Genomic DNA, 16,072 nt, shown 5'->3' on the forward strand with positions numbered 1-16,072 from the left:
AACTCAATCTCTAGGTCATGGTCTTTACCAGAAGTAAATAGACCAATGCTGACAGTGTTGTAAAGTGAGTTGAATTCACCAAAGAAACCTCAAACCTGACTGAAACAAATCAGTGCTTTCCTTTAAAAAAAAAAAAAATTTTATTGAAGGATAATTGCTTTACAGAATTTTGTTTGTTTTCTGTCAAACCTCAACATGAATCAGCCATAGGTATATATATATCCCCTCCCTTTTGAATGTCCCTCCCATCTCCCTCCCTATCCCACCCTTCTAGGTTGATTCAGAGCCCCTGTTTGAGTTTCCTGAGACATACAGCAAATTCCCATTGGCTATCTATTTTACATATGGTAATGTAACTTTCCATGTTACTCTCTCCATACATCTCACTCTCTCTTCCCCTCTCCCCATGTCCATAAGTCTGTTCTCTATGTGTGTTTCTCCATTGCTGCCCTGCAAATAAATTCTTCAGTACCATTTTTCTAGATCCCATATATATGCATTAGAATATCATATTTATCTTTCTCTTTCTGATTTACTTCACTCTGTCTAATAGGCTCTAGGTTCATCCACCACATTAGAATTGACTCAAATGTGTTCCTTCTTATGACTTGAGTAATATTCCATTGTGTATATGTACCAAACTTCTTTATCCATTCATCTGTCAATGGACATCTAGGTTGCTTCCATGTTTTAACTATTGTAAATAGTGCTGCAATGAACAATGGGATACATGTGTCTTTTATAATTCTGGTTTCCTCAGAGTATATGCCTAGGAGTGGGGTTGCTGGGTTATATGGTGGTTTTATTCCTAGTGTTTTAAGGAATCTCCATACTGTCTTCCATAGTGGCTGTATCAATTTACATTCCCACCAAAAGTGCAAGCGTGTTCCTTTTTTTCCACACCCTCTCCAGCATTTATTGTTTGTAGACTTTTTGATGATGGCCATTCTGACTGTTGCGAGGTGATATATCATTATAGTTTTGATTTGCATTGCTCTAGTAAAGAACGATGTTGAGCCTCTTTTCATGTGTTTCTTAGCCATCTGTATGTTTTCTTTGGAGAAATGTCTGTTTAGGTCTTTTCCCCACTTTTTGATTGGGTTGTTTGTTTTCTTAATATTGAGTTGTATGAGCTGCTTGTATATTTTGGAAATTTTTCCTTTGTCAGTTGTTTCATTTGCTATTATTTTCTTTCATTATAAAGGTTGTCTTTTCACCTTGCTTCTAGTTTCTTTTGCTGTGCAAAAGCTTTTAAGTTTAATCAGGTCCCACTTGTTTACTTTTGTTTTTATTTCCATTAGAGAATCTTGTTTTGATTTATGTCAATGAGTGTTCTACCTATGTTTTCTCTAAGAATTTTATAGTTTCTGGACTTCCATTTAGGTCTTTAACCCATTTTGAGTTTATCACTGTGTATGCTGTTAGGAAGTGTTGTAATTCATTCTTTTACATATAGCTGTCCAGTTTTCCCAGCACCATTTATTGAAGAGGCTGTCTTTGACCCGTTTTATATTCTTGCTTCCTTTGTCAAAAATAAGGTACCCATAGGTGCATGGGTTTATTTCTGGGCTTTCTATCTTGTTCCTTTGGTCTGTATGTCTGGTTTTGTGCCCATACCATACAGTCTTGATGACTGTAGCTTTGTAGTATAATCTGAAGTCAGGCAGGTTGATTTCTCCAGCTCCATTCTTCTTTCTCAAGACTGCTTTGGCTTTTCAGTGTCTTTTGTGTTTCCATATGAATTGTGAAGTTTTTTGTTCTACTTCTGTGAAAAATGCCATTGGTTATTTGATAGGGATCACACTGAATCTGTAGATTGCCTTTGGTGGTATAGTCATTTTCACAATATTGATTTTTCCTACCCAGGAACATGGAATATCTCTCCATCTGTTTATGTTGTCTTTGATTTCTTTCATTAGCATCATAATTTTCTATGTACAGTTCTTTTGTATCTTTAGGTAAGTTTATTCCTAGATATTTTATTCTTTTAGTTGCAATGGTGAATGAGATTGATTCCTTAATTTCTCTTTCTGATTTTTCGCTGTTAATATATAGAAATGTGAGTGATTTCTATGTACTGGTTTTGTATCCTGCACTTTGCTAAATTCACTGATTAGCTCTAGTAGTTTTCTGATACTGTCTTTAGGGTTTTCTATGTGCTAAGTATCATGTCATCTGAAAGTAGTGAGAGCTTTACTTCTTCTTTTCCAATCTGGATTCCTTTATTTCTTTTTCTTCTCTGATTGCTATAGGTAGGACTTCCAAAACTTTGTTGAATAATAGTGGTGAAAGTGGACACCATTGTTTTTTTCCTGATCTTGGGGGGAATGCTTTCAGTTTTTCACCATTGAGAATAATGTTTGCTGTAGGCTTATCATGTATGGCCTTTACTGTGTTGAGGTAGGTTCTATCTATGCCCATTTTTTGAAGAGTTTTAATCATGAATGGGTGTTGAATTTTGTCAAAGGCTTTTTCTATGTCTATTATCATATGGCTTTTATCTTTCAATTTGTTAATATGGTGTATCACATTGATTTGCATATATTGAAGAATCCTTGCATCCCTGGAATAAACCCAACTTGATCATGGTATGTGAACTTTTTGATGTGTTGCTGAATTCTGTTTCTTAAATTTTGTTCAGAATTTTTGCATCTGTGTTTATCATTGATAATGGCCTGTAGTTTTCTTTTTTGTGTGTTGTCTTTGTCTGGTTTTGGTATCAGGGTGATGGTGGCCTCATGGAATGAGTTTGGAAGTGTTCCTTCCTCTGCAATTTTTTGAAAGAGTTTTAGAAGGATAGGGTTAGCTGTTAACTAAATGTTTGGTAGAATTCTCCTGTGAAGCCATCTGGTCCTGGGTTTTTGTTTTTTGGGAAATTTTTGATCACAGCTTCAAATTCAGTGCTTGTCATTGGGTTGTTCATAATTTCAATTTTTTCCTGGTTCAGTCTTGACAGATTGAACTTTTCTAAGGATATGTCCATTTCTTCCAGGTTATCCATTTTATTGCCATATGGTTGTTCATAATAGTCTCTTATGATCCTTTGTATTTCTGCATTGTCTGTTGTAACCTCTCCTTTTTCATTTATAATTTTGTCTTTTGATTCTTTTCTCTTTTTTTCTTGATGAGTCTGACTAAAGGTTTATTTTGTTTATCCTCTCAAAGAACCAGCTTTTAGTTTTATTAATCTTTACTACTATTGTTTCTTTCATTGCCTTTTCAGTTATTTATGCTCTGATTTTTATGATTTCTTTCCTTCTACTAATTTTGGGGTTTTTTGTTCTTCTTTTTCTAGTTGTTTTAGGTGTAAAGTTAGGTTGTCTATATTATGTTTTTCTTGTTTCTTGAGGTAGGATTGTATTGCTATAAACTTCCATCTTAGAACTGCTTTTGCTGTAACCCATAGGTTTTGAGTTGTCATATTTTCATTGTCATTTGTTTCTAGAAAATTTTGATTTCCCTTTTGATTTCTTCAGTAACCTGTTGGTTATTTAGAAAGTATTGTTTAATCTCCATGTGTTTAAGTTTTTTTTTTACAGTTTTTTTCTTGTAATTGATATCTAGTCTCATAGCACTGTGGTCAAAGAAGATGCTTGATACAATTTCAGTTTTCTTAAATTTACTGAGGTTTCATTTGTGACCCAAGATGTGATCTATCCTGGAAAATGTTCCATGTGCACTTGAGAAGAAGGTATATTCTTCTGCATTTGGATGCAATGTCCTGAAGATATCAGTGAGATCCATCTCATCTAATGTATCATTCAAGACTTGTGTTTCCTTATTAATTTTCTCTTTTGATGATATCTCCATTGGCGTGAATGGGATATTAAAGTCTCCTACTATTATTGTGTTACTGTCAATTTCTCCTTTTATGTCTGTTAGTGTTTGTCTTATGTATTGAGGTGCTCCTATGTTGGGTTCATAGATATTTACAATTGTTACGTTTTCCTCTTGGATTGATCCCATGATCATTATGCAGTGTCCTTCCCTATCTCTTGTAATCTTCTTTATTTTAAAGTCGATTTTGTCTGATATGAAGATTGCTACTCTAGCTTTATTTTGCTTCCCATTTGCATGGAAAATATTTTTTCATCCTCTCGCTTTCAGTGTATTTGTGTCTTTAGTCATAAAGCAAGTTTCTTGTAGACAGCATATATTTGGGTCTTGTTTTTGTATCCATTCAGCCAGTCTGTCTTTTGGTTGGAGCATTTAATCCATTTACATTTAAAGTAATTATTGATATATATATGTTCCTATTGCCATTTTCTTATTATTTGGGGGTGGTTTTGTAGATCTTTTTCTTCTCTTGTATTTCTTGACTATATAAGTCCCTTTTAACATTTGTTGTAAAGCTGGTTTGGTGGCCCTGAATTCTCTTAACTTTTGCTTGTCTAAAAAGCTTTTTATTTCTCCATCAATTTTGAATGAGATCCTTGCTGGGTACAGTAATCTTACTTGTAGAGTTTTCCCTTTCAGTAGTTTAAATATATCATGCAGTTCCCTCTGGCCTGGAGAGTTTCTGCTGAAAGATCAGCTGTTAAATGTATGGGGTTTCCCTTGTATGTTACTTGTTGCCTTTCCCTTGCTGTTTTTATTTTTCTTTCTTTGTGTTTAGTCTTTGTTAGCTTGATTAGTATGTGTCCTGGTGTGTTTCTCCGTGGGTTTATCCTGTTTGGGACTCTTTGTGCCTCTTGGACTTGATTGACTATTTCCTTTTCCATATTTGGGAAATTTTCAACTGTAATCTCTTAAAAATTTTTCTCATACCCTTTCTTTTTCTCTGAGGCCCCTATAATTCAAATTTCATGTGTTATATATTGTCCCAGAGGTCTCTAAGACTATCCTCAGTTCTTTTCACTCATTTTACTTTATTCTGCTCTTCAAAAGTTATTTCCACCATTTTATCTTCCAGCTCACTGATTCATTTTTCTGCTTCAGATATTCTGCTATTGATTCCTTCTAGAGTGTTTTGAATTTCAGCAATTGTGTTGTTTGCCTCTGTATGTTTATCCTTTAATTTGTCTAGGTCTTTGTTAATTGATTCTTGCATTTTCTCCATTCTGTTTTCAAGATTTTTGATCATCTTTACTATCATTACTCTGAATTCTTTTTCAGGTAGTTTGCCTATTTCTTCTTCATTTATTTGGACTTCTGTGTTTCTAGTTTGTTCCTTCACTTGTGTAGTATTTCTCTGCCTTTTCATCATTTTTTTTTAAACTTATTGTGTTTGAGGTCTTCTTCTCCTAGAGTTCAAGGTTGAATTTTTTCTTCCTTTTGTTTTCTGCCCTCCTAAGGTTGGTCCAGTGGTTTGTGTAAGCTTTATATAGGGTGAAATTTGTGCTGAGTTTTTTGTTTGTTTGTTTCTCTGATGGGCAAGGTTGAGTGAAGTAGTAATCCTGTCTGCTGATGATTGGGTTTGTATTTTTGTTTTGTTTGTTGTTTAGATGAGGCTTCCTGCACAGGGTGCTACTGGTGGTTGGGTAATGCTGTGTCTTGTATTCAAGTGGTTTCCTTTGTATGAGTTCTCACTATTTGATACTCCCTAGACTTAATTCTCTGGTAGTCTACGTTCTTGGAGTTAGTGCTCCCACTCCAAAGGCTCAGAGCTTGATCTCTGGTCAGGAACAAAGATTCCACAAATGGTTTGTTATGACATTAAATAAGATTAAAACAAATACCAGAAATGAGAAACCAAAGATGAACCCCCAGCAAATGGCAGTTACAAAACCAGAAAAATTATAATTAAAATAGTGGAATATACATATATACCCATAAGCAAAACCAAAACAGTCAAACAAAAATAAAGTACAATAGATTGACCCAGTGAACCAAGGAAACCAAAAATTATATGTACCAGTTAAGAACAAAACTAAGTAAAGCACAAATTGGAAAACAAAACTAAAACAAGGTGCCAAGTGGGGAATAAAGCAATGAAAACTAAAATAAAAAATATGTTGAGAGGAAAGGAAAGAAAGGATAGATATGCAGAGTTATGTAGAGGTAGATAAAGAAGATTTATATACATTAAAGATTAACTGCAAGGGGGAAAGAACAGTAGGAAAAGCAAGCAAAGGAATAAATGTAGAAATAATAATAATAGGTTTAAAAAATTAAAAATTAAAATTAAAAAAGAGGAAAAAAAGGAAAAAGAAAGAAAGAAAGAAAAAAAGGAAGACTACACAGAACTGCAAAAGCCCAATGAAAAGGCAGAGTTTTATAACAACAATAAAAAGTGTGACTGGAAAAAAAAAACTCAAGAGTTTAATTAGATTTCATAGTGCCAATAAAATCAACAACTACAACACAGGGGGTAAAAAAAGGAAAAGGGAAAAAGAAAAAAGAAAGAAAATCCAGTAGAATCTACAGAACAAGTCAAAACATAAGAATAATAAATGTTTTTCTTGAGTCACTGCTGTCAGAGACCTCCCTAGGATGCCCGCCAACACTGTGCTGGTCTCTGGATCTGCTGTGGGGATAGCTCAGATTCTAATCTGGCCCTATTCCTGTGTGTTCTTGCCTCCAATGTCCACAGCTATCGGAACTAGTGCGTTTTCTTTTGTGGGAGATCTCACTGTCTTTTTATACATTCCATAGACATAGAGTCTGCCTAGTTTATCGTGTGGCTTTAATCTGAAGCTTGTACAGCTGGTGGAAAGCTTTCAGGTCTTCTTACTTAGCCACACTGCCCCTGGGTTTCAACTGTGGTTTTATTTCCACCTCTGCATGTGGGTTGTCCTTTGGGTTTTGCTCTTGAGGCTGCCCTGGAGGACTTGCTTCTGTCCCAGTGAGGACCTGGTCAACAGCAGCCCTCACCCTGGTGTTGCTCCACAGTCCTTAAACTCCAGCTCTCAGCTCCTGCACCTTCTAGGGGACCTGTGTCTCTGTCCAGCGTATGTATGGCTGCAGCAAGGACTCTCTGATTCTCATTCCATTTAGGCCGCCACAGATCAGCTGTTTCACTCTCATCCTTAAATGTTTCTCCTCTGACTCAGACTGTTGCCCTGACATGGGGATTGGACCCCTGCTTCATTTCCCCTACCCACTGAGGGCAGGTCCAGCCCTAGTAACACTCCTGTTTTTCCCCCTAGTTCCTTTATCCTACCAAGTTTTACGTGGTTCTATATATTCTTTTCCACTGGTCAGGTACTCCTGTCTGCTCACAGTTGTTGTTCTGCATACACTTCTGTGTCTGAAGGTGTATTTCTGATGTATCCATGGAGAGAGATGCACTCACATCCACCTACTCCTCCACCATCTTGTTCTCCTTCCCCAATCACTGCTTCCTTCATCCCCCTAAGCAGTCTCCCCAAAACCTGACATGGTTCCACTGGACTGCTAAGGTGGTACATTGCCTGGAAAGGACCTTGTTCCCTGGTGTGGCCACGTAGGACCATGGACAAGGAAGAGTGTCCCAGAAAGCAGCTTCTTGAGTAGCCACTGTCTGATCAAAAACTTACTCCATTGCAAGGAAAGGGGAATCCTTGCTTTTTCTGGACAGCAGTGTGTGTTTTGTGCCATGGAGTATTGGATATTGTTATTTCCCATTTTCTCCTTTTTCAAAGGAGAATTTTCTTTGGCATTTCCTATTCTTTCACCATGATTATATTTGAAAAAACAGGGATGGAAAAAAATCTCTCTTACCCATAGATTACTGGACCTTAGAAAGTTTCAGACAGTACAAGGAAGAGGATGGCATGTCACCAAGAGATCTTGCAAATGGATCTGTATGCAGCAAACAAAAATGTGTTATCCTATGGGAAGAGTTAAATATTTCCCTGTAGGTTGTAAGGGTTTTTGAAAAGTGTGTATAAGATTGTGTGCTTCTGTGTGTGGGCAGGGGGGGAGTGAGTGAGAGAGAGAATTGGAGAAAAAAAGAAGTAGGCATTGTGTTAGTTATTGCTGGAACATCTTTTCCATCCAAATCTCCATGGTCTTAGGGATAGAATGAAGCACAGGATTCAGCCACCTCCTGTCTCTAGGCTGATTACAACCTCCTTGCCACAGAGATAAATTCAGAAAATCTACATCTAAGCCAATCAGTGCAATTACTCTAGGCAAGATGATTACTTCAGAAATACACTTGAATTGATTCAGACCAATGGTATATGAGGGTCTTCTGGACTAGAATGTTCCTCATTCTCCTGGTCAAACCTGCAGACACCATTGCTCTTTCTCCTTTTGGATGATGCGCTAAGCAAATGAGACATTTGGTACTTCTTCAGCCTTCTTGCCACCATGAGGGGAAACCACTGTAGGAAGAAACTGACACTGTGGAAGATGAAACACTGAGAAGGAAGGAGAAAGTGTCTTTGATTCTATCATTAAACCATTGTAGTGCCAAAAATTCAAAAGTGTCATAATTGCATATATTATTTCTAAATACATATCTTTATTTAGCTTTTCACCTGTTTCTTCTTTTTCACCTAACTAAAGTGTACATTCTTTGAGAACAGAACCCATGTCTTACATTTCTATTTCTAGCATACCATCTAACACATAAAAATGTCTTATCAATATTTGTTAACTGGATCATTAAGGGATCTGTTATAACTAGATGAGTTTGACCACTGATATAGCTTGCTCCAAAAGTGGTTTAGATATTTCTGCATCCCTATAAAAACAATAAAATTGAAAACAATCCTTTATTTAAGTTAAAGAATGATTTGTACTTGACTCTAAAATGGGTATTTTTCAACCCACATGGTTTTCTAGCCAGTTCTTTAGGGTGATCCATTTCTCTCTAGAGACCATCTTCAAAGAACTCCCTCAAGGTCTGACTGAGTACCCTGCTGATCTCCATGATGACTAGTATTCATTTACTGACAGTGATTATACTATGTAATCTGGGCAATAAAATCAGCCATTGAAGATACAGGTTGTTTTTAATTTGATATGTTTCTTCAAGTATCTGTGGATTCATACATTTTTCTTCTACAACTGCAGAACTTAAAAAAGCATTGTGTGGTCGAATTAACCATTGTAAAAAAAAAAAAAAAAACTCCAAGTATTTAGGAAATTTTCTCTGTGTGTAAATATTGATCTCAACTTGTTTTCTTCCCTCCAGTGAAGCAAGAGCATATAGGGTCATGGCCCAATTACAGACCATTTGATTTGCTGAGCTCAGCCTCATAACTACTCACCAGAAATCCCTGAAGTAAAATTTATCATTATTTTCATCAAGTTGTTTAGAAAGTAAATGTTAAGTGAAATAGTTTCATCATATCTTGCAGCTTGTGCATTTTTTCTTTCCCTAAAATACAAATACTATAGCAGAGATCCAGTCAAATGATATGAAACTTTAAAATAAGTTATTTATTGAGATAACCAAATCTCTTATAAATAAACTCACATTGGATTGAAGTCTGATTATTGTTATTTTTTTAATGGAGTTTAAAGATTCTCAGCTTTCCTTAAACTTGTTCAAGTTTATTTTGTTTTTCCTATTTTTAGTCTACCATTTCATGGGGAGTTACCATCTGTTATGATTCAATGCTGGATCATTATAGAGATTTTTCATATCACCTGTTTTCTGCTCTTTTTCATGAATCCCTTGTTAATTTTTGAGACAGTTGACTCCTCAGTCTAGAAGCTCTTGTCATCTGTGTATATGAAGGGCACCAAAAGGATGAGCATGAAAGAACTCCGGTTTTTAGTTTTCCTGTTTTGTTTGTTTGTTTTAGTTTCTGAATATTACTCTTTTTTACAAAAGTTCATAAATGACCACAGTTTACTAACATCATAACAAACATGGTTTTAAAACAAAATATTTTCATAAATTCCTCTCTGAAACTTCCGATCCAGTGATTTGAAGTCAGTAATAAGTATGTTTGTATATTATAGTTTTTGCTTTTAATAAAAGGGGCTTTGTACCATAGCCTTCTGCTACCAAAGAGATATGATCAACAAGGAAATACTGATTTTCCAAAGACATGATCTTTCTAAACATATTGTTTTATTGTTCTCTTCCTTTTCTCCTTTGTCCTTTCCCCCGCCCTGCCCAACTCTCTCTTCTTTTCCACTTGTAGAAACCAATGAAGCATATCTCAGAAGTCTGTAGTTTAAAGCAAAAGAGGCATAATGTTATATGACTTACTTTGAAAAGTTGAAAACAGCCCACTTGAGAAATCAAGGAAGGCAGAGTGACACTGAATGGAATAAGTTGGGGACCAGAAGACTTGCTTGCCAGTTTTTTTTTTTTTTTCTCCATAATGACATATTATTTTTTAAACAGACTCAAAGGTTCAATTCTCAGAAAACAATACAGACATGAGACGTCTCATTCCACTGGGGATTCACTCTCGCAGTTTTAAGTTTAAATTCAAATACACTTTTCCCTCTCATTCAGACAGACATTTCTAGAAAAAAATGGTTTCTCCATATATTGAAGTAATTGACAAGTTATTTGCAGACAGAACATTATTTATATGTACACATATTTCAATCTTACATATAACTATGTTACACTGGAAAACCAAATCCAAAGTGGAAACTATTGTGAAAGTCTATCTTGGTAAGCACAATAAACTTTGGTTGAAAACATTTCCTTGAGGTTTTAAGAAATACGTACTACAGCCACCCCCATGCTTCTGAGAAACTGTTAGATTCTTAAAGAGCATGTGATAAAAAGGGTGCAGCAAAACTTCACCTCTGGATTTGTCTCAGAATTCCTGAATTTATTCTGCTCAAACTCATCTTCCACGTGCCTTACCCAAGATTACAAAGGGAAGGACCACTTACAGAGGGCCTTACAAACATGTCCTCAGGGAGAAAAACAGCATTTACTCTTGTTCACCCTCGAGTCCTCATTCATACCTTTGTAAGGCAGCTTTTCTTTGGCCCAGTGTGTGCCACTAACTATGAAGTGTGACGACTTCCACTTCTTGGTGGTCCAGTGGTTGGGTTTCTGTGCTTCCACTGTGGGGGGCACAGGTCTGATCTCAGCTTGGATAGCTCTGCGTGTCAAGGTATGGCCAAAAAATTTTAAAAAAAAAGAAAAAAAATTTTTTAAGGTGTAAAACAAAACCTGTAAAAATCTGAGTCAGAGCAGAGTCCCTCCTCTGTGGCCGTTGGCGTGAGGACAGAGAAGCGGGCTGGGGTCTGTTCCACCTGAGTGTCCAGACCCCCCCTGAGCTGTCTCCTTTTTCCTTCCCTTTGTGTGACCTACAGCTAATCCACGGAGTTGAGTTTGCTTTTCTAAAATACAGGGCTTCATTTTTACTCTGCCCTTTACAGATGAGGTGAGGAGCCCACAAAGACTTCAGATTCTGATACAACCTGAGGTTATCTGATGAATTCATTCCGTACAAAACTGCTTACATTCTGATGACATGTGTAAATACAGACATATCTTTATCCAAGTGGGCAGAGAAAAGCCCCTAGAGCCAGACTTTAGAGTGGATTCTAATTCTCTTAGAGAGTAGAATTCTTCAGCAGAAACAGACACAACATTGTTAAAAAAAAAAAAAAAAAAAAACTATAGTACAATAATAATAATAACAAAGTGGAATTCTTCTTAAGCAAACTATAAGGCCACAGCATTCACTTTGTCCTGAGCTGGCATTATTGCCATGGGTGCTAACAGTACTCTAACTTTGTATAGAAGCCTGAAACTAATGCTGAATTCTTGGTTTCTTAGACTGGCTTATTATAAATAAAAGGGGTGAAGAACAAATGCCAGATAAAAACTTAATAGCATCTCTAAATTACCACGAGGTTACACATTTTTAAAAATAGCATTTTAATCTATTCAACGTAAGAGTATTTTCCAGTAATATTCTTAGTTAAGAAACTCAAAGAATGAACCTTAAGAATTGGTAATCACCTCTGAACAAAAAAAGATTTCAAAATCACTTTCTTTGCAAATGAAATGTAATGTCATTTTGCAATATATTTCTCTGAGTTTGGAGATCTTATAGAAGAAAAAACAAACACATTTCCCTACCTTAGAATGCCATGTTGACCTACCCCATAAATCAAGTGCTATTTAAGGAAAAACAGGCAAGGTGTTTAAACCTAAATTCATACATGTTTCAAAGAAGCATTACAGAATAGTGACTATACTTCTGCCACATTAAAATGTTTTAAGTTCCTATGGCTATCACTTAGCAGTTTTATTTCTGACAGTGTAAGAAAGTGGCAAATAATCTTTATACTTTTTTTCCTTCAGTATTGAGACAAAATTGAGAGAGGGCATTGCGTTAAGTTTAAGGTGTACAGCATGATTCGATAATGTCAATACTACAAAAAGCTTTTTTCTTCCATGTGATTAGAACTTTTTAAGATCCACTGTCTTAGCAACTTGCCAATATAAATACAGTATGAGTAACTCACGGTAGCCACTGTGCTGTAATTATACCCCAGTACTTTCTCACCCTATAACTGAAGGTTTGTATTTTCTGACCACCTTTACTCAAACCCACCCCAACCAGTCCCCCACCGCTGACATCGACAAATCTCATTTTTCTTCTGTGAAAGCTTGTTTTTTTCGATTCCACGTGTAAGTGAGATCAGACAGTACACATCTTTCTTTACATGACTTATTACCCAGCAAAGTCCCCTCAGGTCTGTCTGTATTGTGGCAAATGGCAAGGTTTCCTTCATTTTCATGGCTGAATGGTACATGCGTTCCTGGAAACGGTTCAGTTCATCTATTCTGTTGGAGTGGCTGCTTTATCCTGATAAGTGGTGTACGTAGCGCTACATTCTGCTTTCCCTTTCTTCCTTTGTCTGCAAAAACAGCAGTACAGGCAGAGCAATAATCCAACGCCAATAAAGCAACAATGACGAGCACAACGTATCCTGCACCTAAACCCTCAGCACCGTTAGGGGGTGATGCATCAGTAGGACGGGGGGGATGTCCTTTAATACACTTTGGTAGCTCGGGCTCCCAAGTACTGTTCTCACCACAGACAACTACACTGTTGCCATGAAGGTTAAAACCCTCATTGCATTTAAGTACAACCGTCGCTTTGTAGTAATATTTTGGTCCAAATCCTGAGACTATCGTTCCATGTTCAATGGCTGGATATACACATTTGACCACTTTACACTGAGGGGGTTGACTACTCCATTCACCATTTCCAATACAGGTAAGCTTGCTCTCTCCAACAAGTGAATATTCATCTGGTCCATTTGAAGGATCACAACTATAAGTTACTACTTCATTGTATTCAAATACTTCCTTGTGGCTATTGGTGTATTTTCCATTTTGAATTTCTGGAGGTGGTTGACACAAAATCTTTTCACGTGTTGGAGGATTATCACTCCAGTTCACACCAGTTCCAGAAACTTCACAATAAGAAATTCTTGTCCCCAGTAAGTAATAACCATTATTACAAACATAGTGAACCTCTGAGCCAAACTCAGTACTTCCATTTACAAGGATAACTTGGCCATTTGTGGGATCAGCTAGGGTAGGACACCGTCTTCTTTTACAGCCCTCCTGGAGAGACGACCATGTATTATCATCCTGACAAACGAGAGCCAGGACTTGACCAGGAGTTATTGGCTGGAAACCCAGACGACATTCATACAGAATCTGCTCCCCAGGACTATAACTGGGTTTAAGGGTACCCTGGGGCTTCATAGAGACAAATCTTGGTGGATCACCACAGGCATCGGAGGACGTGGGCAGCAGGAGCAGTGGCGCCAGCGGAAGCACCCAGGCGAAGCGCCCAGAAGAAGCCAGTCTTTCGGGGCGGCGGAGCGGCGCCTTCAGCGGGGTGCAAGACGCCCTCATTTTCGGGGAGACCAGCGGGACACCCAAGACTGCTCCGCAGAGACCTTGCTGAGTCCAGCTCCCCGCGATACAGGACCCGGACGCACCGGCGGCGCGGGCAGCCTGAGCCCGCGGCGCCGCTTGCCAGTTTTTTAATTATGGTTATGCTGTTAAACTAGTGTATGATAACCACCCTTTCTTTCTAATTTTATGAAGTACTGTAATTAATACGTGCCAAGCTCTGCACCAAATACAATGACTACATGCAAGACAGAAATACAGATTATGTTTGTGATCACCAGGGTTGCATTCCATCATGGATGACCTGCTGGTTTTAAATAATAACATGTGGTCAGGGCTATGGACGGGGAGCCCAAGGGTCTGAAAGGAACAATTATAAGGCAACACTTGCCATTGCAGGGGTTAAGAAAGGCTTTTTAGAGAAAGACATCCTATACTTCAGGGGTCTCCAACCTTCAGGATCTAATGCCTGATGATTTGAGGTGATGCTGATGCAATAATAATAGAAATAAAGAGCACAATAAGTGTAATGTGCTTGAATCATCTCCAAACCATCCCCCCACCCATCCATGGAAAACTTGTCTCCCCCAAAACTGGTCCCCAGTGCCAAAAAGTTTGGGAACTGCTACTATTGGAAATAGAATAAGTATAAATTTTGCCAGGGAAGCAGGCAGAGAAAAAAAATACTCCAAAAGCAAGAGGACACAGGGCTGGGGAAGACTGAATGAAGTTCAGCATGGATGTGTCACAGAGGAGGTTTTTATCACGAGTGCAGGGGAGCAAGGGAGCAACATGGCAGGGCTTGGATACACACTGTAAGAAAGGATAAGTAAGTGTAGTCAAGAGGTGGCTGCTAGAAAGAAGGGGAGAAAAAACTGACCAGGGAAATGCAGAGGGATTCTGGTCAGGCCAGAGAATATGAAGACGGTGGGCACCATTTGTGATCATTTGAATCAAGTAAAAGGATCCCTCCAAGAAAGCACATGACCCCTTCCTTGTCTCTGTAGCAACTTCATTTCTGTTTGATTTCACAAGAATGGAAAGCATCAGAAACAACCATTAAAAAAAACAAAAACAAAGGACATGCAAGTTCCTTGAGACTAATAACTCTGTCAGCTTTGTCCTTTAATTTTGGTACTAAATTTTCCCCACTTACAAAAACAATGAGGTTTGTGTAAACCATGATAACTGAGCAATTCTTGGAATCATAGAATGATAGAGTTGTAAAGGTGGTGAGCAGATGGTTGAAATCAGATATTTTAGGTGCTTATTTTTTTCAATATTAAAACTGTCATATGTTAACATGTTAATATATTTTGGTAGTCATAGAAAAGTGGGAGAAAGAAAAAATATGCTGTTCCATTAGCATTTTTGGATTATGCTTCTGGAATAAGCCTTTAATAAAATAGATATGCTTATGCTTTAAATATAGGCTTCCAAATTTGTTTCTCTTAACGTTATGTCATACTTAGTTGTCCATGGTACTACAAATCCTTTATATCTTAATGACAGTAGCTGCTGCTGCTAAGTCACTTCAGTCCTGTCCGACTCTGTGCGACCCCATAGACTGCAGCCCACCAGGCTCCCCCATCCCTGGGATTCTCCAGGCAAGAACACTGGAGTGGGTTGCCATTTCCTTCTCCAATGCATGAAAGTGAAAAGTGAAAGTGAAGTCGCTCAGTCATGTCCAACTCTTCGCGACCCCATGGACTGCAGCCTACCAGGCTCCTCCGTCCATGGGATTTTCCAGGCAAAAGTACTGGAGTGGGCTGCCATTGCCTTCTCCAATGACAGTAGAGTAGACCATAAAATGTGTGTGTGTGTGTGTTAACTATTTCCCTACAGATTTTACATTTGGGTTTTTTACATTATGATAAACAGTTTTAGTTAGTATTATCTAGTTGGTTGGTTGATTTAACAAGTAATTTATGTTAAACATTGTGCCAAGTGCTGTGTATATACAATGATTTTTAAGAAACAAAAATTGATTTTAAGGAGTTTACTACCTTCTTTGTCAAAAAGTCCTTTTCATATTTAGGATGAATTTCCAAATGTGGAGGGAAAACATATGGACATAGTAAAGACTCTTAAAAGGGTCTACCAGTTCTTCCAAAATATATATGAAAGAAATATGTTTCTTGTTGTCATGAAATCCAGATTGTTTACATTATGACTGACATCAAACCGACTCGAACTGGGATAAGTGGTGGTGAGGGGAATGGGAATATTCCCACTGATAGAAGCCCTAATAGCTGGATAATGATTGGATAATGTTGACTTTGGGAGTCAAGAGATCCAATGGCTCAAACAAGGGCATCTGAGTTCATTGTTTTT

At 37.5% G+C, this 16,072-nt stretch overlaps 1 long non-coding RNA gene and 1 pseudogene across 6 annotated transcripts in view; one reads left to right on the forward strand and one right to left on the reverse strand.

Annotated features, from left to right (window-relative positions):
• Window positions 1-16,072, forward strand: part of LOC147343521 (uncharacterized) — a 438,787-nt gene that overhangs the window by 238,306 nt on the left and 184,409 nt on the right. The window lies entirely within an intron of this gene.
• LOC147343523 (membrane cofactor protein pseudogene) lies at window positions 12,458-14,009 on the reverse strand (annotated as a pseudogene). Its single transcript, XR_015156495.1, has one exon. The product of XR_015156495.1 is annotated as a membrane cofactor protein pseudogene (transcript).

Source organism: Bos grunniens, chromosome 27, assembly GCF_055505025.1.
Source record: "Bos grunniens cultivar Pamir isolate PY7600 chromosome 27, Bosgru_T2T1.0, whole genome shotgun sequence".
Classification (NCBI taxonomy): domain Eukaryota; kingdom Metazoa; phylum Chordata; class Mammalia; order Artiodactyla; family Bovidae; genus Bos; species Bos grunniens.